Consider the following 20,835-nt stretch of genomic DNA (forward strand, 5'->3'; position numbering starts at 1 on the left):
AGAGGCCACAGCAGTGAGAGGCCCACGTACCGCAAAAGAAAAAAAAAAAAAAAAAGAAAAGAAAAGAAAAGAGAGTGTTCATTGAAAAGCATAGGGCAGGAGCATCCCTGGCCACAGGAATGAGCAGCATAGCTAAGTGACCACAGAGACACATCTAGTGCCATGATGAGTCAGAGTTACTCAAGTGACATCTTGGTAAGATGGCTTTTTGGAATTAAATTGCCCATACATTTTCAATTAATTTTTACTTATGTAAGGCAATTAGGTTAGAACCTTGCTATCCAAAGTATGGTCTAGCAGAAACCAGCCATATCAGAATCACCTAGGAGACTGTTAGGAAGGCAGAACCTCTGGCCACATCATCGACCTACTAAATCTCAAGGTGCTTCTTGGGAAGCAGTGCACCTGTGTCCTAATGCTGATTTGGTTATTTCCTTAGCATGTAACTCTAGGCAAGTGCTTTCATCTCTAAACCTAAATTGCTCATCTCTAAAGTGGAAAGGATTCCTGCCACGCTAATTCAGGGGGTTGATAAGAGGATCAAATGCAATGAACTATGTAAATGCACTTTGAAAGCTATAAAGCACCACTAGAAATCTCCCCTAAAACAGGCGTCTGTGTTCAAGGAAAATCCAAGAGGCCAGGGCTGGTGCCTGGAATGTCTTGGCCACGTCCCTCACAGCTGCCTCCACTATCCCTGTATATAAACAAAGCCTCAGAGAAACATCTCACTTGGTAAAATAAATACTCAGGTTTATGAAAGTGTCATGGAGCTGAGTTACCCCAGGAGATTCATAGGGTGATGCCTGACCCAGCTGCTCTCCAAATCAAGCCAAGGAATTTGCCCTCGTGTCAGTGCACCTGCCACCGCTCTGTGACGTTCCTGGTTACTCCCTTTCTATTTTTCCCATCTCTTATCATCGGAGGGCTACGGGTTGGCCGAGGAAACAAGGCAAAAGACAGGAGCTGGGATTTCCTGAGGAGCAGCATGTCAGGTAAGAAGTTGACAGGCTCAGGGCGCTCTCCAACCATGAAAGCAAACTGTCACGCAGCAGATCTTTCAGTCCCCTGAGAACTGTCACTTGGAACTTTCTAGTTTAGCAAGTGTCCTTTAACAAAAGTTTTAAAGTCATTAAAAATGAATATTTCATTGTTAAAAACTGTTTTCCACAAGACCCTGCTCCTGGAGGTGTTTAAGAATTCTGAGCTCAGGTAAATTGGGGATGCTGATCATCATCCCACCTCCTGGAGGTGGGGCACAAAAAGAATCCGATTTAAATTTGACTAATCAGCATTTTCCAAACGTACTTGACTGCAGAACACTTCCTTGCAGTATTGCCTATTAATACACTGCAGTTTAAACAGTAGTTCCACTAAGAACGTATCTTGAAAATCACTGCCTTTTTTTGGTTATAATATTTAATGTGATCTTAATAACATAGCACTACTTTTGTGGAAATGAAATATTCTAGCCTGGAAACTTCTTGACTACAGGAGCTGTTGTTTTTTACTCTCCAGAACTTAAGCAGAGTACAAGGCATTTAGCCAATTCTCAGTGAATGTTTGTTAAATTTTAAAAATCAAAATAGAATCCATTTTTTTTTGCATGAGAAGATATTCTCACTCTATACCAAAAGGATATGACGAGTTTTTATGTGTGTTTGTTTGTTTTTTGAGGAACAAGAGCCCAGTTTTTTTATTTGATCATTTCTTGCATTTGACGTACTCCTCGATGACATCCTTGGCCTGAGCCTCTTTGCCATAGTCCTTAACCACCACACAACTGCAACCAACCACTTTACGGGGTTTTCCCTCTCTGTCAGTTTTACAGAGGCCTACCCATCGCCCTAGTTTCTTGTCATCAACCTTAATCAGGTTGATTTGGTGCTCAGCACAAGGGCCTCCACCAACTTGACATACATAGGCTCATCACAGTTGGATGCAAGCACACAGAGATGGGCTTGGCGCTTGCCTAAGGCTTTGGCAGCTTCACGAATTCCATGTGTTAGGCCATCGTGGACGAAAGCGGGCCTCGGCACCTCTTCCAGAGCAGTATTAACGTCCATTACACCCCCAGCAGCAATGCCTTTCTCGGCCATGGCGGTGGGTTACAGGTGGAGCTGAATCTTGAGTGCACCCGCGCCTCCGCGCGACTCTGCGGCGGCAGGGAAAGAGCTATGATGAGTATTTTAATGGGTTTTATGTGATGGATATGTACATTCAAATAACTTATTTGGGCTGATTATTTGCTACTGTAAGTAACAAATAAGGAAAGGCCATCCTAAAAAGGAATTTATACATAAGAATACTGTCAACCATCATAAGTTTTTCAACATTTATAACATATCATGTTTCAATATTTCTAATGAACCAGAAGGTACTTTTTTTTAAAAGGCAGGAGCTAGTGTCATTCTCTATAAAATAGTGTGGAAGGTGAATTGTAAGCCTGACAGCCTATGGGGACTTGGAATCACCGTTCAAAGTTTATAGTCCTTAGTTATCAAACTGCTGGTAAAGTATAAAAATACATCCAGGGGGTCCTGATTGTTCTAAATCACTGCTGGTCGTTCAGCATCACATCCCAGACCTCTGCACTGTGTCCCGAGAGAGGCATTTTGAGTCTGCAAAACTATCAGAAAAAACAAAAAAAACAAAAAAACAAAAAAAACAAAACAGGAAGGGAGGGCTGAGTGGGGAGGAGAAATGAGCATTCTAAACTAAAAATAGAAATATGGACGCTGATGCTAACTGAGTTTCCTCAAGGAGAGAACCCCAGGTAAGCATGCGCAACTTTGAAGTGACCCACAAACCTCTCCCCTTAAAGAACCTTCTCCATCTTACCCAGATTGTATTTCCCATAACGGGAAATACAAGCCCTTTGGGTTCTGCTCAAGTGAATGATTTGCCGCAATCACAAGACCAAGTGACTAAATATTTCTAGCAAGCCCATGTATTTATTGAATCTTGCTTTTAGAGATTTTTTTCAAACCTTGGCCTTAGAAGGATGAGAGAAATACAACCTGGGAGAAAAAATCTGGTCTTCCTGGGCTCAAAAAAGGATTTGACATAAATTGCTCTATTAACAAAATGCCCTTTGTTACAGCCCGAAGGAAAAAAAAGAGGTCATCCTGTGCAAAAGCATTTTCTAAAGGCTGTCCCAAGGACCCTACTGGTTTCTCGCTAAATCTCAAAAACTGCCTGAGATTATAACCCCTCTCCCATTTGTTTAACCTTCTATAATATTATTTTCAAATGTTTCTTTGATGCTACTAACAATTGAACAATATTATTTTTAATTTCAAATCTAGCATTTCTTTAGTATTTTTATATGTTACATCAGATTCTATACACTATTTAGGTAAGCATTTGTATGAATACACACACACACACACACACATATTTACACAAAACCTTTCAAACAATGGTGATGAGAACTGGTTTTAGATTTTTAGGTATACCTATTATCACTGTAATATTCATACAAGACAAATGGAGAGAAAGATCCAAAGGAGGCTCAATAAAATATGCATTAAGAACATGGCAGATATCTAACCTCTTGAAACCTCAGTTTCTTCAGCTGCAAAATGGAGATAATATTGATAACCTACAATCATAAAGTGCTTTAAGGATAAAAAGAGGGTATATTTAAAACAATTAGTGTTATAAATATTAGCTAATATAACTGATGTTGCTGTTATTGTTTTTTATTATTATTTTAAACTTCTTAAAATTAAAATTATTTTTAGTGAATCCCTATAGATTGTTATTCAATAGAAATTTACCAGTGCTAAATATGGAGAAGCAAAAGAATATGGCTAATATTACAGCCTAAATTAGAACTGGGAACAAGGTTTTCTATCTGAGTTGTGAGCCTATTCTGAGTTCCATGCTGATCTCTTTTTAGAATTTAACCAACACTGACAAGTCAGCACTTTTGAAAGGCGAATATAAGGGAATCCACCAAAAAGTGAGTTACACAAGTTTCCTGGTGACCAAAATTGAGTCATTCATATATAAATTGGATTCATCCAAACCACTGTTTGAATTTGAATATTGACATTAAAATTCATATAAAATACAAAAGTATTAAATATGTTGTAAATTTATATTCATTGTACATTATTGTGACTTTCAAGCAGAAAAAAGACAAAAATAAAAGAAAAAATGTAAAAAGGAAAAATGTATATATTTCTCTCATACATGATCTTTGCTTTATTCTGTATTCTGTTGAGAAAATCAAATAAAAATATTAACAATATTCCTATAATAAAAGTTTCTCACTTTGTTTTGTTGTTGTTCTGTATCTAAGATTCTGGAATATGGGAAACTTTCACACAATTATTTTGGTAAAATAAACACAAAGAACTTTCTTAGAGGCTTTAACTTCATATTTTACATTCAATAGGATTCTCCCAAGATTTTAGACAAAATATCAAATCTTCCATATAGTACACAAACTTGACACATAATAAGTTCTCAATATACTTGTTGAAATAGAGAATAACAATTTATTATGAAAGTGCCTATTAGAGCACCTATACTCAATAGGCCCTCAATAATAAATGATTGTTGGATCCGAATGTTAACACTTCTGCACCAAAATGACAGCACAGAATTGTAATTAAAGGATTATAAAACGGTTGACCATCCCTCAAGTGGAAAAGCTTCTAAACTGTATTAACTCTTATGCTGTGATGGGAAGGTTCATAAGTACTCTAAATGGGCCTTGAAGGGCAAATTGGATGAAGTGGGCTTAATGGTATTTTAGTGCAGAATGTTACATTAAGACCTTCCTGAAAACCTCTCTGAAATACACTGCTCCACCATCCTCATAGTAACCTTGCATTTATCAGGCCTTGATTCTGTGGTGTAAAGAGTAACGTTTCTTACCCCATATTACACATGACAACTTCTTCTGGCTAGAGACAAAAGTGATCTCAGGTATATTTAAAGCAAATGTATAATGAGAGTGATAATGTACAACAACTGATAAATATCATGCCCAACACATTTATTAGATGTCCTTACATATCTCTTGAAAGTACTAATGTTGGAATGGGTGATAAAATGACTTAAGGTTGAACACTAGTGTGAAAATTGAGAAGTCCTGGATAGAACTGGAGAGCAGGGAGTTTTGAAAGACTAGAGAAGAAAGGATGAATGAGAAATACAAATATACAGGACTTCCCTGGTGGCACAGTGGTTAAGAATCCGCCTGCTAATGCAGGGGACACGGGTTCGAGCCCTGGTCCGGGAAGATCCCACATGCCACGGAGCAACTAAACCCATGCACCACAACTGCTGAGCCTGTGCTCTACAGCCCTCAAGCCATAACTACTGAGCCTGCGTGCCACGACTACTGAAGCATACGTGCCTAGAGCCCGTGCTCCGCAACGAGAAGCCACCACAATAAGAAGCCTGCGCACCACAATGAAGAGTAGACCCACTCGCTGCAACTAGAGAAAGCCCGTGCGCAGCAATGAACCCAACGCAGCCAAAAATCAATAAATAACTTAAATAAATAAATAAATTTATATATTAAAAAAATACAAATATACGATGGAGTTTTCTAAAAATAAAGTAATAAGAAAAATATAAAACCTACAAAAGAGGTTGATAAAGTCAAAGGGATGTCTAAGGAGACAGAGTATCAGAAAGCTTCAGGTACCATCCTAAACTTGAGAGCTAGGCTTGCTCTCTACAAGCCATGGCTATACGACTTTAGTAAAGCCACATGGTGGAAACTATCCTAAATCAACTGGCATAGTGGATACTGATTATAGCAAAACCCTTGATACAGTCTTTCAGGATAAATTTGTAGATGAAATAATGATCACAGACCATATTTTATTTTTTTCCCAAGACCTATCATATTGCCTGATATATAGAAGCCACTTAATAAATTGAAAGAATCAGGAATGTGACCTAAGGAATATAACATTAAATGGATTCATAGCTGGCTGGAATATATTTATCAATCAGTGCATTACTATCATCCCTATTGAACTCTAAATAGGGCAGAGATCATGTAATATTCTTTATCTTTGCATCCCAAGGCTGAGCAGAGAATGCACAATAAGTATTTTCAGATCAGCTGAACTTGGAGGGAGATGTTCAGTGGCTCATCACGGGACTCAAATGTACAACATTTTTATCTGTGATGTGAATGAATACCTTAGAGGTTTAAGCTAGTCAAAATGTGCAGATGATACAACTTTAGGATGGTTATCATTACATAAAATGCTCAAATACTTTATTACCAACAGAGCATCTTAATACATACTAAATATAGCAGCTAATGGGGTGGTAGCAGCAATATTAATTGAGTAAAGTCAGAACCATTAGAAACAACTAGATCCAAAGGTAAATTTAGGGAAAACTGTGTTACCTACTCTCAGACAAGATTACTTTATTTTCCCCCTCTGGATGCCATTTAAATAGGTAGTGAAAATTTGAAATAGAGTCTAATGTAAATATGTAATATATTTAATTATGTCTGATTTAAAATTTGGGGTGAGTTTGAAAAAAAGGTTTGAAAACTTGATCTGAAAGCATTTAAAGGAGCCATTTCATGACAGTGCCCAAAAAGTAATTTGGCAAAAATAACACTTATTGAGTGGTCACCAAAAACATGTGCCGAATGATCATCTAATTAAAAAAAAAAAAAAAACTGTTGTTAAAATTACAGCATAAAATAGGTTGTGAATAGGCTCTTGGCTGGGAATTCACCAAATTAGAACACAGGGTCCATCTGGCAACCTCTGAACCTGAGCCAGGGCCATGAAAACCAAGAGACTCCGCCCCACATTTGGCGGCAGTTCTACTTTCTAAGCAAGAGGATCTCAGGAGGCCTCTGAACCTGTAGGGCGATGGGGACCGAGGTGTGGGGACAGGGTTCGCGGGCCATGATTCAGCGAGGAGTGCCCATTTCACATCACACGAAGACCACAACAGTAAAGATGATGGCCCTAGCTTCCACATTTTTTTTTGTTTAAACTGTTTCTTTCCTGCCATTACCCACAAAATAAAAAGACCTATTCAGAGGTAAATTTCTATACTAGAAATTTCTGACATATGCAGAAATGTGCACAGAGTTAGATTCTGTGTAATTTTATCCTGTCTTCAGCAAGAAATTTAGAATTTTCTCCAAACTCATAATTTTTTGAGAACATTGTCATCTCACCATGACAGCAACTTGAAGGAGTAAAAAAATTTGAGGGAAGGAAAATTAAAACATTATTTTAAAAGACTAAGGATTGCTATGGAGCAGTCGGAGGAGTTTAGAAAAATAGTCCAGTGACTAGCATTTTGCCAGATCATTTGCCAAAACGTTGACATGAAAGTTCCCTGAAAACTTTGTCTTAGGTTTCCGAAAATTTCTCTGAGGAAATTGCTAAAGGAATAAACAATCAGTTCAATTGCATAGAGTGAAGAATAAAGTCCACATCCAATGTGCATATTCTGTTTATAGCTGGGAAGAATTTAAATTACTTGCCTAGCACTCCTTTTTTCTTTTCAAGTATAAACTAACTAAAAAAATTAAGTAAAAATTGATGATCTAGCAATGTTTCTCTGGCTGCCATACAGTATGGGCAATGAGTTCTAGACTCCAATTTATTGGTTTGTCAGAAAGTTTGGTTATTTTCATCAATTTAGCTTTACATTTAACATTCCTCCACTTAATTGAAACCATGCGGACACATTTGGTTAGCATCCACATTCCTACAAAAGTAAAAAGGGTACTTTGTTTCAAATTCTGCAGTTTACCAGTAAATTCTATTTTTCTTGCAGTAACAATTAAACACACAGTTGGCACTTAATAGCAGAAGCTTCCTAATCCCTATTGCCAATGGGTACAACTCAGCTTTAGCAAATATCCAGTCAGGTGGAGGAAAAAGCATTATCCATAACTTTACTTTGCCTTAATAATTGAATAAATGATTTTCCAGGGACTAATCCCAGGGTTTTAAAGCATGGCCCTTGGAAAATTATAGCATTTTAGAAGTTTATTTAACCCCCATTCTCTACGTCTTGCCCTCCTGGGATCCTGCACCAAAGTGCTAGCTGAAGGATGGGATCTGAAGGGTAAGCTAGTAAGTGCTACGCTGCTTTACTGACCTTTCTTTCTCAATCCCATTGTGGAAAATGACTCTGGATTGGCTTATGAAGCAAGTTTAGAGAGTAACAGGTTTCTAGGATTTGTACTTTCTCTGCTTTGGCAAAGTAATTCCAAAAAGCCAAAGATATAACAGCAGGATAACATGCATTGCTAAAATAACAACATTCTGAGGTTGACTAACTAATGAAAAAATGATGTCCAACCGCCTTTCCCTGTTAGGAAATATGCAAAGAATAAGGAGAAAAAAAGAGAAGAAAGTATGATCAAATGGATGAATTAAAATGACTCCTAGGGCTTCCCTGGTGGCGCAGTGGTTGAGAGTCCGCCTGCCGATGCAGGGGACGCGGGTTCGTGCCCAGGTCCGGGATGATCCCGCATGCCGCGGAGCGGCTGGGCCCGTGAGCCATGGCTGCAGAGCCTGTGCTCCGCAACGGGAGAGGCCACAACAGTGAGAGGCCCGCGTACCGTAAAAAAAAAAAAAAAAAAAAAAAAAAGACTCCTCATTGACAATAACAAGGTTGTAGCAGTTAGAATTACCCTCGGGTATTTATGGATGGGTCCACTGTTGCAGACAGAGCTCTCCTTCTTTCAGCAAGTATTTGCTGAGCACCTACTATATACTACTCCCCTAGACGCTATTGCTACACGTTGCCACTTCTGTAGCCACAAAGAGATGGACATGACCTGCCCTCTCACATCTTACATTAGAGTCACCTCCACCCTCTCCCTCCTCTTTCTCTTCTTCCTCAGGCACCCATGTGACCAGGCACTGAGACCAGGGCATCTTTCTTGCCAGAGACAGGAGCAGGGAGGCCACACCTGATGTGAAGAAAGCCAATAAGACCTGAGTGGCTAAGCGAGTCAAGAGAGGTCCAGGGGGTCAAGGAGAGAGGAGTCAGGGAGAGTGCCAAGTGCAAGAGTGAGGACAGAAGACAGGCCACCTGTCAAGGTAACAGTTTTCACTAGCGAACCCACTGGCTGGCCTCCTGCATCTGACTTGCTGGACTTCTCCCATTTGCACAAAACCAGAGCTCTTCCGGTGTGTGAATACAATCCTGTCACCCTTCCTTAAAATATGTGAAGTGATTTCCTATTTGTTGTCCCAAAGATACTCAATACTGCAGCCATTCTGAACTTTTCTCTCCCTTAACTTCTGTGCCTTTGCCCACAATGTTCCCTCTGAGAAGAATAATCTACTACTCCATTCTGCTCTCTCTACCTCCTTGCCTACAGGAACTAGAATTTCAGATCTTGGTTTAAATGTTACTTCTTCTAGATGACCTTCCCTGACCCTCCAAATCAGAGTTTCTCAGACAGCAGACCTGCAGTGCTTGTATAAAATATTTCTGGGTCCACTCCATGTTAACTGAATCAAACTCTCTGGGTTGGGGTCCAAGAAACCACATATTTAGCAAGCATTCCACTTATTCTAGTGTATATTAATGTTTCAGGACCAATGATTTAGACTCTGGGATGATATAAATAAACAACCCATACAGCACAATTAATTCCCCACCAATCAAAATGGACATACTGACCAATCAGGACAGATGCCATGACCAGTCAAAGTGGACTCCGGCTATCAAACTCTCATATGTACTAGTCTGTACCAACGATAATCAGCTGGCCCATGCTCTGTTTCATTGCACCCCGCCTTTCCACTGGGCTGGAATATATTAGCTGATATTTACTGAGTACTTCCTTTGTGCCAGGTATTGCTCTAAACACTTTTCTTACATCATTTCAATTAACTTTCAAGATAATCCTATAAATTAGGTGCTATTATTATTTTCTTTCTTTAGAAACTGTTTATTTTCCATCAACCTGTTTCCATTTTGAGTTTGTGGAAGAACAGCTTAAGACCCCCCAGTGGTTGTTCCTACCCACTCAGTGGTCTGAGCTGTGGGAGCTGCAGACCAGTCTTCAGTGGGGAACTGCAGAACAGGCACAGAGGGCACCTGCACACCTTCGGACCAGTCCGCCACCTCAGGCTGAGGAGCAGTGAACTCAGGAGCTGGAGCGGTCCATTCACCCTGAAACTCCTCCTTGGTCACAGCCTTCTCAGCTGCCGTCTGCTCTTCCTTTTCAATCTCTTCAGGATCTCTGTAGAAGTAGAGATCAGGCATGATCTCCCATGGGTGTTCACGGGAGACGGTGCCACGCACGTGCAGAACTTCCCGGGCAAGCATCCACCACATCAGACCCACTGAGTGAGCTCCCTTGTCGTTGCACAGGATGGCAATGTCCACAAAAGGCAGAGAAGAGTCTGTGTTACACAGAGCAATGGTAGGCAGGTTAACGTAAGAGGCCTCTGTGAGAGGCTGGTGGTCAGCCCTGGGATCAATAACCACCAGAAGCCTTGGCTCCCAGAAGGCTGCCTGGATCTGGTTAGTGAAGGTTCCAGGAGTGAAGCGGCCAGCAAGAGGAGTGGCTCCAGTGACAGCAGCAAACTTCAGCACAGCTCACTGGCCAGTATTCCTGGAGGATATGACACTGACATCAGCTGGGTTTTCAATGGCAACAGTGGCACGAGCTGCCAACAGAAGCTTCTCCCAGGTCCTCTTCAGATTTATGATGTAGATGCCATCACTTTTCCTTTTGTAGATGTACTGTTCCATTTGGGAGTCAAGGTTGGTGCCACCTATGTAGGTTCCTGCTGCAAGGAATGAGGACATCCTCCTCCTTCATTTTCAGGACATCAAGGGCTCTGGACATTGTGAGAGCCTCCCTTTAAGTTACAGTGAGAATGCAGAACAAGCCATATGGACCCCTGTCTGGGTAGCGTGGAAAGGCGGTGCTATTATTATTTTCATTTACAGATAGCAAAACTGAGACACAGAGATGTTAAGTTACTTGGCCAACATTACACAGCCAGTAGAGTTCAAATGCAGTCTGGGTCCAGAGCCCTAACCTACACTGCACCTGTCATGGTATGTATGAGGCTTTATTTTATTGCCAGTCTGGTTATTTGACTTTCTCACTACCCTGTGTTTTCCATGGGGGTAAACCTGATACATAATAGGCTGTCAATAAAAAGTTGGAGAATAAATGAGATCATGCTAATTTAGTTTAGGATCAAGAAGAGTGGACAGTAGAAGGCTGACCAATTGCTTACGTTATCTCCTAGGGTTTTGAGGCTTGCTTTTAAGGAACTTCAAGGACAAGAAGCTTGGGAGCTTGCAGGAATTATGGTGTGGTAACCATCTGAGGCCACTGAAATCCATGCACCTAGAAAGCCCCAGCCATAGAATTGGTTTTCCTGCTCCAAACATTTTCAACCAAAGTGATGAATATAAAACTGACGTGCATACTCTTGGCAAGTAAAATCATGTCAGAAAGATTAGAACCAACAGAGAGGTGACAGGCCTCAATATTCCATGGAGTTAATTTCTTAAAAAAACCTTTTCAGAATACCTGTTAGTAGAGCCAGCTGGAGCCCAAAGCCTCAGTAATGAAACTAGCTGTGTCATGCAGATTCATCACACAAAATCAAGACACTGAGTTGCTTTCTCCAAATGTATAAAGTCGGTTTCTTCTCCCAGGGTGGAGCGCCATGATTGTCCCTCCCCAAAGCCGATTATTTTTTTTTTAATTTTTATTGGAGTATAGCTGATTTACAATGTCGTGTTAGTTTCTGCTGTACAGAAAAGTGAATCAGATATACATATACATATATCTACTCTTTTTTAGATTCTTTTCCCATATAGGTCATCATAGAGGTTTAGGAAATTTACCTGTCTAGCAGAAATGCAGTTTGGCTTGGAGAGTAGCAAAACTGGAGTCAGGGAAGCCACTGAGGAGAAATCCAGGTGAGGCTGACAAAGGCCTAGGGAAGGTAAGAAGGGTAAGAGGATGAAGCGAGGTAGCACTTTTTTTGTGTTGCAGCAGTTCTGAAAGAAAGGTTCAACACAGGACCTCAGTTAAGAATAGTTGGGGAGGGGGCATACATACCCTTCTTACCTTCCCTAATTCAACGTGTATTGAGACTAAAACCGTTCTCTTAGTGGCCTCTTGCTACAATTATTCAGGTATTTGAGGAAAATGTGGCAGTATTTGACTGTAATTCTTTTAATAAAAATCAGCATCTTGGCATCCACGACAAGGGAGAAATCCAGAAATCAGTGTACAGAATTATCTGGTAGGCTTCTGGGGTTGCAGTGAGACATGGAAGGAGAGGGACTAACCATGGACCAGAATGAGGAGTTTTGACAATGTTCAGAAGTTACTGTATGTTCTTCCAGCTACCCAGGGAAGCCACATTCCTTCCTACCCATCCAAATACCTCATGGTTCCCACATTGTTATCCAAGTTGCAAATCTTTGGGATTAGGTCCTGTTCTTTTTATTCCAAGCGAAGTTTCCAAAAGAAATGCTTGAAGGATCCAGCTCTGCCTCTAACACTGAGTACTCCTCACCTTAATCCTGGACAGCTCCCATCTTAGTCCTCTGAGTTTCCATTGTTTTCCACGGCTGGAGGGGACCTGGACTACTATATTATCTTGTCCCTGTTTGGATTTGGTCTCATAACTGGCCCTCTCCCAGGGTGGGGAAACAACTAGGAAGAGAGGAGATTTGGGGACATAAGAGTTAAAGGATTCACTTCCTTAATGTCACTTTGACCTGAGAGTCTATCAGCTCCCGGCTAATGGCCCATTTCTGAGCCTCCCTTACCCACCACCCCTAATCCCCACTGTTGCCTGCACCAAGCTTTGGTGCCTGTGCCACCCAGAACTGGGATCTAAGGCAAGGATGGAAAGGAGCACAGCTGATCTAAATAGAGAACTTGAATGTTAGGAATAAACAAAATTCGTACATTACACTGGCATAAGCAAGTATCAAAACTATAGAAGTTTGGTTTGTTTGTTTTTTTTTTTTGGTTTTGGTTTTGGTTTTAAGAATGGGTTGTATTGGTTTCAGAACTAGGAAGAGAGAAAGTGTTGATTGAGTTCTAAGTGAAAAATTCCAGTTGGATGAAAAGACTAGGGAAGACTTATAAGTAACACGGTGACTATCTGGAAAGATTCATTTTGATAGCTGCAAGATTTTTAGTCTGATGCTAAAGCACACATTTCTATTATAATCCTGTTCACTGCTTTTAATGAGTTAATTGTTCACAGAACAAAGATTAACTGAAATCTAACCCATGTTTGAGTTGCCACAGATCTTTTTTCCCTGATCAAAATAAAAATTTTCACTCTGTTACCTAATGAATCAGAGAAACTAAAAACGTAGGAGGGACAATCAACAATAATTCCAAATGCCACTCCAGCTCTCTGGTGATTGGCCTTTCCTGTAATGTCCTCTACCATCCAGAGCTCACACCTCAAGATCATCTCTGGCCTACACTTCAGTATTTGGTTAGCTCTTTCCAGAAGGCAATTCTGTTTCACACATACATTTAATATAGATATGCCTTTTAAAAAGCAAATTATGATAATGAAAAACATGTATACACTTAAGGAGTTCTTATGTGACTCAAGTTTTATCTACTTATTGTTACTGACACTGAAAAACCACTCGACTTTGGGGATATTTTTAGTTTACAAGGTCTTTAGGCAAGTTCAGTGGAAATACAGCCTATTTGTACAGTGGGGCACATTTGAAGATCCTTATAATTTGTCAATAGACTCCTCCAAAGAAATATTTTACATTTATTAAGGACTTGACTCCCCCAAATGTTCTGATTATATTACCTACTATAAGAATAAAATCTGGGGCTTCCCTGGTGGCGCAGTGGTTGAGAGTCCGCCTGCCGATACAGGGGACGCGGGTTCGCGCCCCGGTCCGGGAAGATCCCACATGCCGCGGAGCGGCTGGGCCCGTGAGCCATGGCCGCTGGGCCTGCGCGTCCGGAGCCTGTGCTCCGCAACGGGAGAGGCCACAGCAGAGGGAGGCCCGCATACCACCAAAAAAAAAAAAAAAAAAAAGTATAAAATCTGGGCAGTTTATCATTGTCAATAGGTTTTTCCCAGGAGAATAATTTTTTCTGAAAAATAATATCACACATTTATGTTGGTAACTTGGTTCTATACCAGATGAATTAGAATTTCTAATTTCTAAATTATCCATGTTAGGTAGAGGTACAATTAAGAAAGTTTTTGTCAATTTGAAAACTCTGGGATGAGGGAAGAGGTTGGAATAAAACTAAGAACATTTAAAATCTAAAATAAATGTCTAATTAATTTATGAAAAAATTTGCAGTATACATTATTGCCACATCCAGTCAGTATGAATACTTAAATGGCAGTTTTTCCAAACTATTATCTTCTGTATTTTTATTTGTGTTTTTGGCCACTTCACTCTCTATAATCAGGAAATCAGTTATAATGTTTAAAAGGATCATACATAATACATTTCAAAGTTTACTATCTTAAAAATATAACTCCCTTCGGGGAGTTGAATATGGCTTTCTTGGATTCTTGCCTTCATTGATATTTCCTGAGGGTTACATCCATGAGTGAGGTCTTGGAAATCAGGTAACCAAATTTTCATGACACAGTGTAACTCCCTTAGCAATGTGGTGCTAAAACCAGGAAAGTGACATTTCCTCCATTGTCTTTTGGCTGTAGCTATGTTTCCTTTCGAAGAGACCACAAAGCAGGACCCAGCCAGTTTAATAATCCTGATACAACCAGCGTTGAGTGAAAGTTATGAGCACAGACGGAGAAGCTTGGGAAAAGTAAAACGGTAGGGAAGGAAGTCAGCACATGGAGGCAAAGACCATCAGTCACCAGCATCAATTTTCCAGTGGTTTATAAACCAGGATATTGGGGAGAGTGGGGTTTGAGAATAGGAGCTGGGAGGAGAGTCGTTTTTAATATACTGTTTTTCCTTTCGGTTCTTCCTTTTAATCCTGTGGTGTTGAAAGCACAGCTTTCTCAAAGACAATCTGACCTATAGTCAACATTATAAATCACTCTCTAACCTCATAAACTGAGGGTCTGCAATGAAGATCTGTAATCAACACTGTAACTCATTCTTCTACCACATAAGTTTAAAAAAAGACCCTCTAACATCCTTATGGTCAATTCTAGAAAACAAACACAAAGATAAGGTAGGTTTTTTTTTTTCTCGGAAAACTTTTTAGGCGTCAACACTACTTGAAGCTATTACTTGTTAGTTCAGGGCTTAATATCTTGAACATGGATCCCCACCAACACTTTCTGAAATCAATAAATGTAGGGTACACAGTAATGAGAATATTGTGAACAGCACGGTTAACTATTGGATTACCCCTCAAAATCTAAAACAGAATGAAAATCCTGCCTTTAAAATTCCAATTAATGTAGTCAGTTTTTCCAGTTAATCTGGAACTATTCCTGGGTGTAGCATCACATCAACCTACCAACGTACTAGTAAATTGGCTGATTTCTGCCTACCACTTACACCAACAAGCATGAATCTGTAGGATAGGATGTAAAAAAATCTAAGATACAGAGCAGCCCAAGCGAGGTGCCAGGCACGTGCCAAAGACAACAGCTCTGAGTAAGAACATAAATAAGAAAATATATAACAGGACTGTGAAATAACAGTATGGTTCCAGAGTTAGGAAAGTTTTAGTGTCATTCTATTCTATGTGGATCAGAACAGCACTAAATGCCTGGATCTAGGTGTTACATCTTTATATAGACAATACAAAATAAGTGTCTACTGGAGACCAATCGGTTTAGAAACCATGAGCTATGAAGAAAAGTTACACAAACTAATTTTCTTGACAACTTGGCAAAGAAAAGATGATGATAGACTATGGTGAGATATATCAAAAATTGGAAGAGCAGACCAGTCTCTGTAACTTCAGAAAACACAACCGAGCAGTTTTGCTAATATATTTTACTCCACATAGAGCAAAAATGAAGTGGTAAAAAAGAAATAGAGATGGCTGAGTATTACTACTTTGAGCGTCCAAGCAGAGACCGTGTGATCATGTGCCAAGGGGGATGATGAAGAAATTCTTAACTTTTCACCCAGCACTGTGATTTTGTAGATCTCAATGCATGATCCTTTGCCAAACATAACTTTTTATTTAAAACTTTTAGAGATTAAAAAGCCAGAAATCACTTAAAAGTTTAAATCCAGCCTATGACAAGATGCATATCCATCCTTTAATATTCATTAAGTTTATTCTGGGCTTATGACACAGTTCAGTGCACATTAGATAGTTACAAATTATACACTTAAGATAAAATAATAAGGAAAGGCAATAGAGTCAACAGCACTTATATTTTGAAACATGTTGATAACAGCTTAGTAACAATACTTCCTAGCAGGTGGAGACTGCATTGCATGCAGTATAAGATGAGAAAAAAATTTAAACAGTGGCACAGAATTTGAAGTTGGCGAGACTGATGCTGTCATTAACATTGCATAGATTTCCATATGCTATTTCTGCGTGTAAAAAAAGGTCACAAATTTGCTTAGATTGGACCACACACACAGGATAATTCAAATTCCCTTGCTCTTTATAATCTCTTCTCCATGTCACTAATTAATCCACTTAGTCATCATTTATCTAAACATATGTATGCCCTGACTATCGAAGGGCATCATTTAAATCCATCTCCTTGGACTCTACATGCTTTAAAAGCATTAATGTCCTACTACATCAGACCATAATTTTAATATTTTCCACTGTATTTAAGGAATTACTTGGTGGGAATGGATTAGAAGTTTTGAAATTAGCATGTTCTTTTTGCATGACTTATTTGCAAAAGCCCCTGTCTTGTACTGGTGATTACATTCCCTGCACATTAGTGAGCGCTCCCAGAGTTGGATGCATGCTGAGGACAACAATCATTAATGTTTATAATCTACATAGCATTCCGTGTTTGTCTCTCATCCTTTTTCCTTGATAATTTTTCTTCATAGTGCTTAGCAACGCTGATTACAGATCTGTATCCCTTACCCAAAACCTTTGGGACCATCTGTGCTTCCAAATTTAATTGTTTTAGAATTTTTAGGAAGGCTTTATGGCATACTCCCATCAAGTTTTGTGACAGCTCCTCAAAAGCAAACATTAACATTTCTTCAATGCAGTTCACGGGAATTCATACCAAGAGGGATAAACAAAGACTACAAATAGCTTCATCTTTCCCCAGGTCACGTTCTGCTGCCAGAGAAGTTCAAGTCAGGTCAGGTTTTTTGCTGCCAACTGAGTTAGGAAATACCTTTCAGTTTGAAGAGCTTTTTGAATTTCAGAATTGCAGATAGAAGATTGTGGACTTGTAAATATTTATTCTTTGTCTATTTTCTGTCCAGCCTCCCAACTAAGATTTAAGAGCTGTGGAGACCTGAATATTTTGTTTATCTTCTTTGTTGTGTCTCCAAAGTCCAGAATAATGAAAGACACAAAATCCCAGTAAACAGTTGAGTGAATGAATGAATGAGATGGTCTGGCACTAGAGCTCTGCCTAATGGAAGAACTCTATAATGTCTACCAGATCATCTCTCTTAGGGACTTTAAATAGTAATACACAGAGTGGGATACAGGCCGTGAACTATGCAGAAGCTGAAAAACAAGACAAAACAAAACTACCAATGGAAAGGAAAGGCATTAAGCAAAAGCAGTTAGGCAATAAAAGATGTAAGCAGAAGCCATGAGGTAGAAAGAGAGAAGAGAAGGTCATTCTTTAGTCAGAAGTATTAGAAATAACAGAGACCGTGGAAAAGATGCCAGAGTCCACACAACAGATTCTAAGACTTGGTATCAGTGACACCACACAAAATGTCCATTAACTAAATCGTTGTTTGACTTTGTTTCTTGCAACTTGAAACACCACCTTAGATGAACTATATAACTTCTCTGAGCCTCAAATCTTTACCTATTAAATGACGAGTTTGGAGAGAGGATGCCAAAATTGCCTTCCAAATAAAATAATTGTGTACAGCGGCGGTTCTCAAACATTAGTATACAGAATCACTTGGAGGGATTGTTTAAACTCAGATCACTAGACTCCACCCCCAGAGGTTTGTCGGTTTTGGTTTTTGGTTTGTTTTTTTTTTCTTTTGGCTGCGTTGCACAGCTTGTGGGATCTTAGTTCCCCCACCAGGGATCGAACCCGGCCCCGGCAGCGAAAGTGCCGAGTCCTAACCACTGGACCGCCAGGGAATTCCCCAGGGTTTTTGCCATAAGAAGATTTGGGTGGCGCTTGAGAATTTGCCTTCCTCAGATGAAGGTGACGCTAATACGCTGGTTCAGGGACCACAGTTTTGAGGGCTGCTGGTCTACTACACAAGCGGCATTTATTTTACAAAACACATGTGAGCCATTATTCAAATTCTGGTGCCCTCTGCAAATTGTTTGAGTTTGTCCATCTATAAAGCTATGTGCAAGCTTCCCACCCACGCTTGATATTCAATTTGATTTCCAGCCCTGAAATGCGAAAAACAATGACAGAATTTCTTTTCATCGTGACAGCTATTTAACCATAAAGCTAACGTTTTTGAAATTAAATGAAACTGATGTTTAATACTGTCTCACAGACACCCAGAGACAGGCTTGAAAGAAGAGAAATTTCAGTATTTTTATTCCCTTTGGACCTACTTGTGGCAGCTGCTTATTTTCTGGCATTCAGAAATTTTTAACTTCAAATGACACGGCATAGCCAACCTATGTCCAACTGAGTTTAAGGCACAAACAAAGTTGCTCACTTCCCTGGCAAGTTTTTATGAACTGAAAACTTTACAGAATAATTCTGATTACTCTTAGCAGTGCAAAAAAGAAGCTACACAGCTGGTGTTTTTTTTCTTTTTTTTTTTTGCGGTACGCGGGCCTCTCACTGCTGTGGCCTCTCCCGTTGCGGAGCGCAGGCTCCGGACGCGCAGGCTCAGCGGCCATGGCTCACGGGCCCAGCCGCTCCACGGCATGTGGGATCTTCCCGGACTGGGGCACGAACCCGTGTCCCCCTGCATCGGCGGGCGGACTCTCAACCGCTGCGCCACCAGGGAAGCCCTTGTTTTTTTTTTTTTGCCAGATCAAAATTATCATTAGAAAAAAAGGATTTCCAGTGTGGCAGGTTCAAAAGTCTCAGAAAATCTAGAACCACCAAATTAATAGAGTGACTTCTTCGGGCATAATTATACTTCAAAGAAAGTAAATGCTATAACTCGCTTGCAAAGACAAGAAAATAGGGGCAGATCGCTGTAAGTGCTCCACAGCTCACTGGAAAACATCTTGGAAAAATCTTTTATTACCAAATGACACCTTGGCAAAGCTATCCACCCTGCTGTCCTGGGGGAGGAAAATGGTGGTGGGGGCAGAGATAACCTGGGGCAGTGTTGTAGCTGACCGATCCATGCGTGATTAATTATCACGTACAAATATGGGTGTGACAAAGCATGTAAAAGGCACTCAAAGTGCACGTGTGGGTCACCTGACGCTCTTCCAGAAATGAACAATGGATCCCTGAAGACTGAACTGTGCATGGTACCACAGTCAGGAAAAAGAAGATGGAAAAGGAAGGATTAAAAGGTTGACAATGATTTTTTTTTTTCCTGAAGCCAGTTTATTTTTCTTTGAGCTAAAAGTGTCCTGCCTCAAGGCTGGCATAAAGCAGCCTTTCCAGGAAGCCACATTTATCACACCACAGAAAAGCACCACAAAGGAGACAGCATGATAAATACCTGGTTTTGGGATCCCAGGATAGAGTGTCCAGAAATGAGGATAAGAATTTATCTCCTTGAAGCCTGGGCTCTAGCTCAAATAATATTCTCAGCAACATTTGCTTCAAAGTATCCAAATCTACTCATTGGTTTAAGACATTAGATATATTAATTACATGATGCTTCATCATATTCTAAAAAAGGTTTATAGAGTTGTCCTCTGATCTAAGACACACATGGCCAAGTTATTTGTTATGGTGACTGCTTGCTTTGCAGAGTCTCTGCCCTTGATCCAGTCCTATAGATCAATGTCAGACCAAGTGAGATCTCCAGAAAGGGACAGCATGAAAGTTCTCGCCAAGGATAGGCTTTTGAAGCTAAAAGTTGGTCCCCGACTCTGGGATCAGGCTGACTTGGGTTTGAATTTTATCTCCAAACTTAAAGCTGTATGACCTTAAGTGACTTAACCTCTGGAAGTCTCAATTCCCTCCCAGCGTAAAAGGAGGCTAATTATAAATCATGCCTCAAAGGATGTTTGTGAGTGGAAGTGAGGTATGATAATATATATATGTGTTTATGTCTGGCACATAGTAAGTGTACAATAAATATCAGTTACTATTATTAATACCATTGTTTTTATAGTAGAACTTCTCTCAATGACCTTCCATTAACTGATTTGCCAGATTAATTCACCATAATATCCATTCCTTCTGTTAAGCATATAGACTGACGCCCACAGCACTCTGAATGCTCTCGACAGCAACCTACATCTCGGAAACCTGCACATTGAGTTTTATGCTTAACAAAAGCCACATAAATTTATTGCCAAACTCGATTGTGACCACTGTAATAGTTATTGGAATTTTGTAATTTAATAAATATTACGTAAACTTATAAAGCATAAGAGCAAAAACAAAGAGTTGTTATCTCTGTGGAAGCTAAGTGAAATGCTTTGGAAAGATAAGTAGAAGAACGATTTCTGCCAAATTAAGTGACAAAACTACCGGTTAGGGGAAAAGATCGCAATAATCTAGAAAGTACTGCACGTAGATTGGCCTCATATGTATATTTAAGATTCTACATTTTAAAGAAATAGAAGTGGAAATTGTAAAGAAGGCA

At 39.8% G+C, this 20,835-nt stretch overlaps 3 pseudogenes across 1 annotated transcript; all 3 read right to left on the minus strand.

Moving 5' to 3' along the window:
• LOC102982128 (ADP-ribosylhydrolase ARH3-like) overlaps positions 1-20,835 on the minus strand; it is a 117,405-nt pseudogene that overhangs the window by 78,839 nt on the left and 17,731 nt on the right.
• On the minus strand, positions 1,661-3,652 carry LOC102975514 (40S ribosomal protein S12-like; annotated as a pseudogene). Its single transcript, XR_002891562.3, has one exon. The product of XR_002891562.3 is annotated as a 40S ribosomal protein S12-like (transcript).
• LOC102975808 (40S ribosomal protein SA-like) overlaps positions 9,926-20,835 on the minus strand; it is a 28,668-nt pseudogene continuing 17,758 nt past the window's right edge.

This window comes from Physeter macrocephalus, chromosome 10, assembly GCF_002837175.3.
Source record: "Physeter macrocephalus isolate SW-GA chromosome 10, ASM283717v5, whole genome shotgun sequence".
Taxonomy (NCBI): Eukaryota; Metazoa; Chordata; class Mammalia; order Artiodactyla; family Physeteridae; genus Physeter; species Physeter macrocephalus.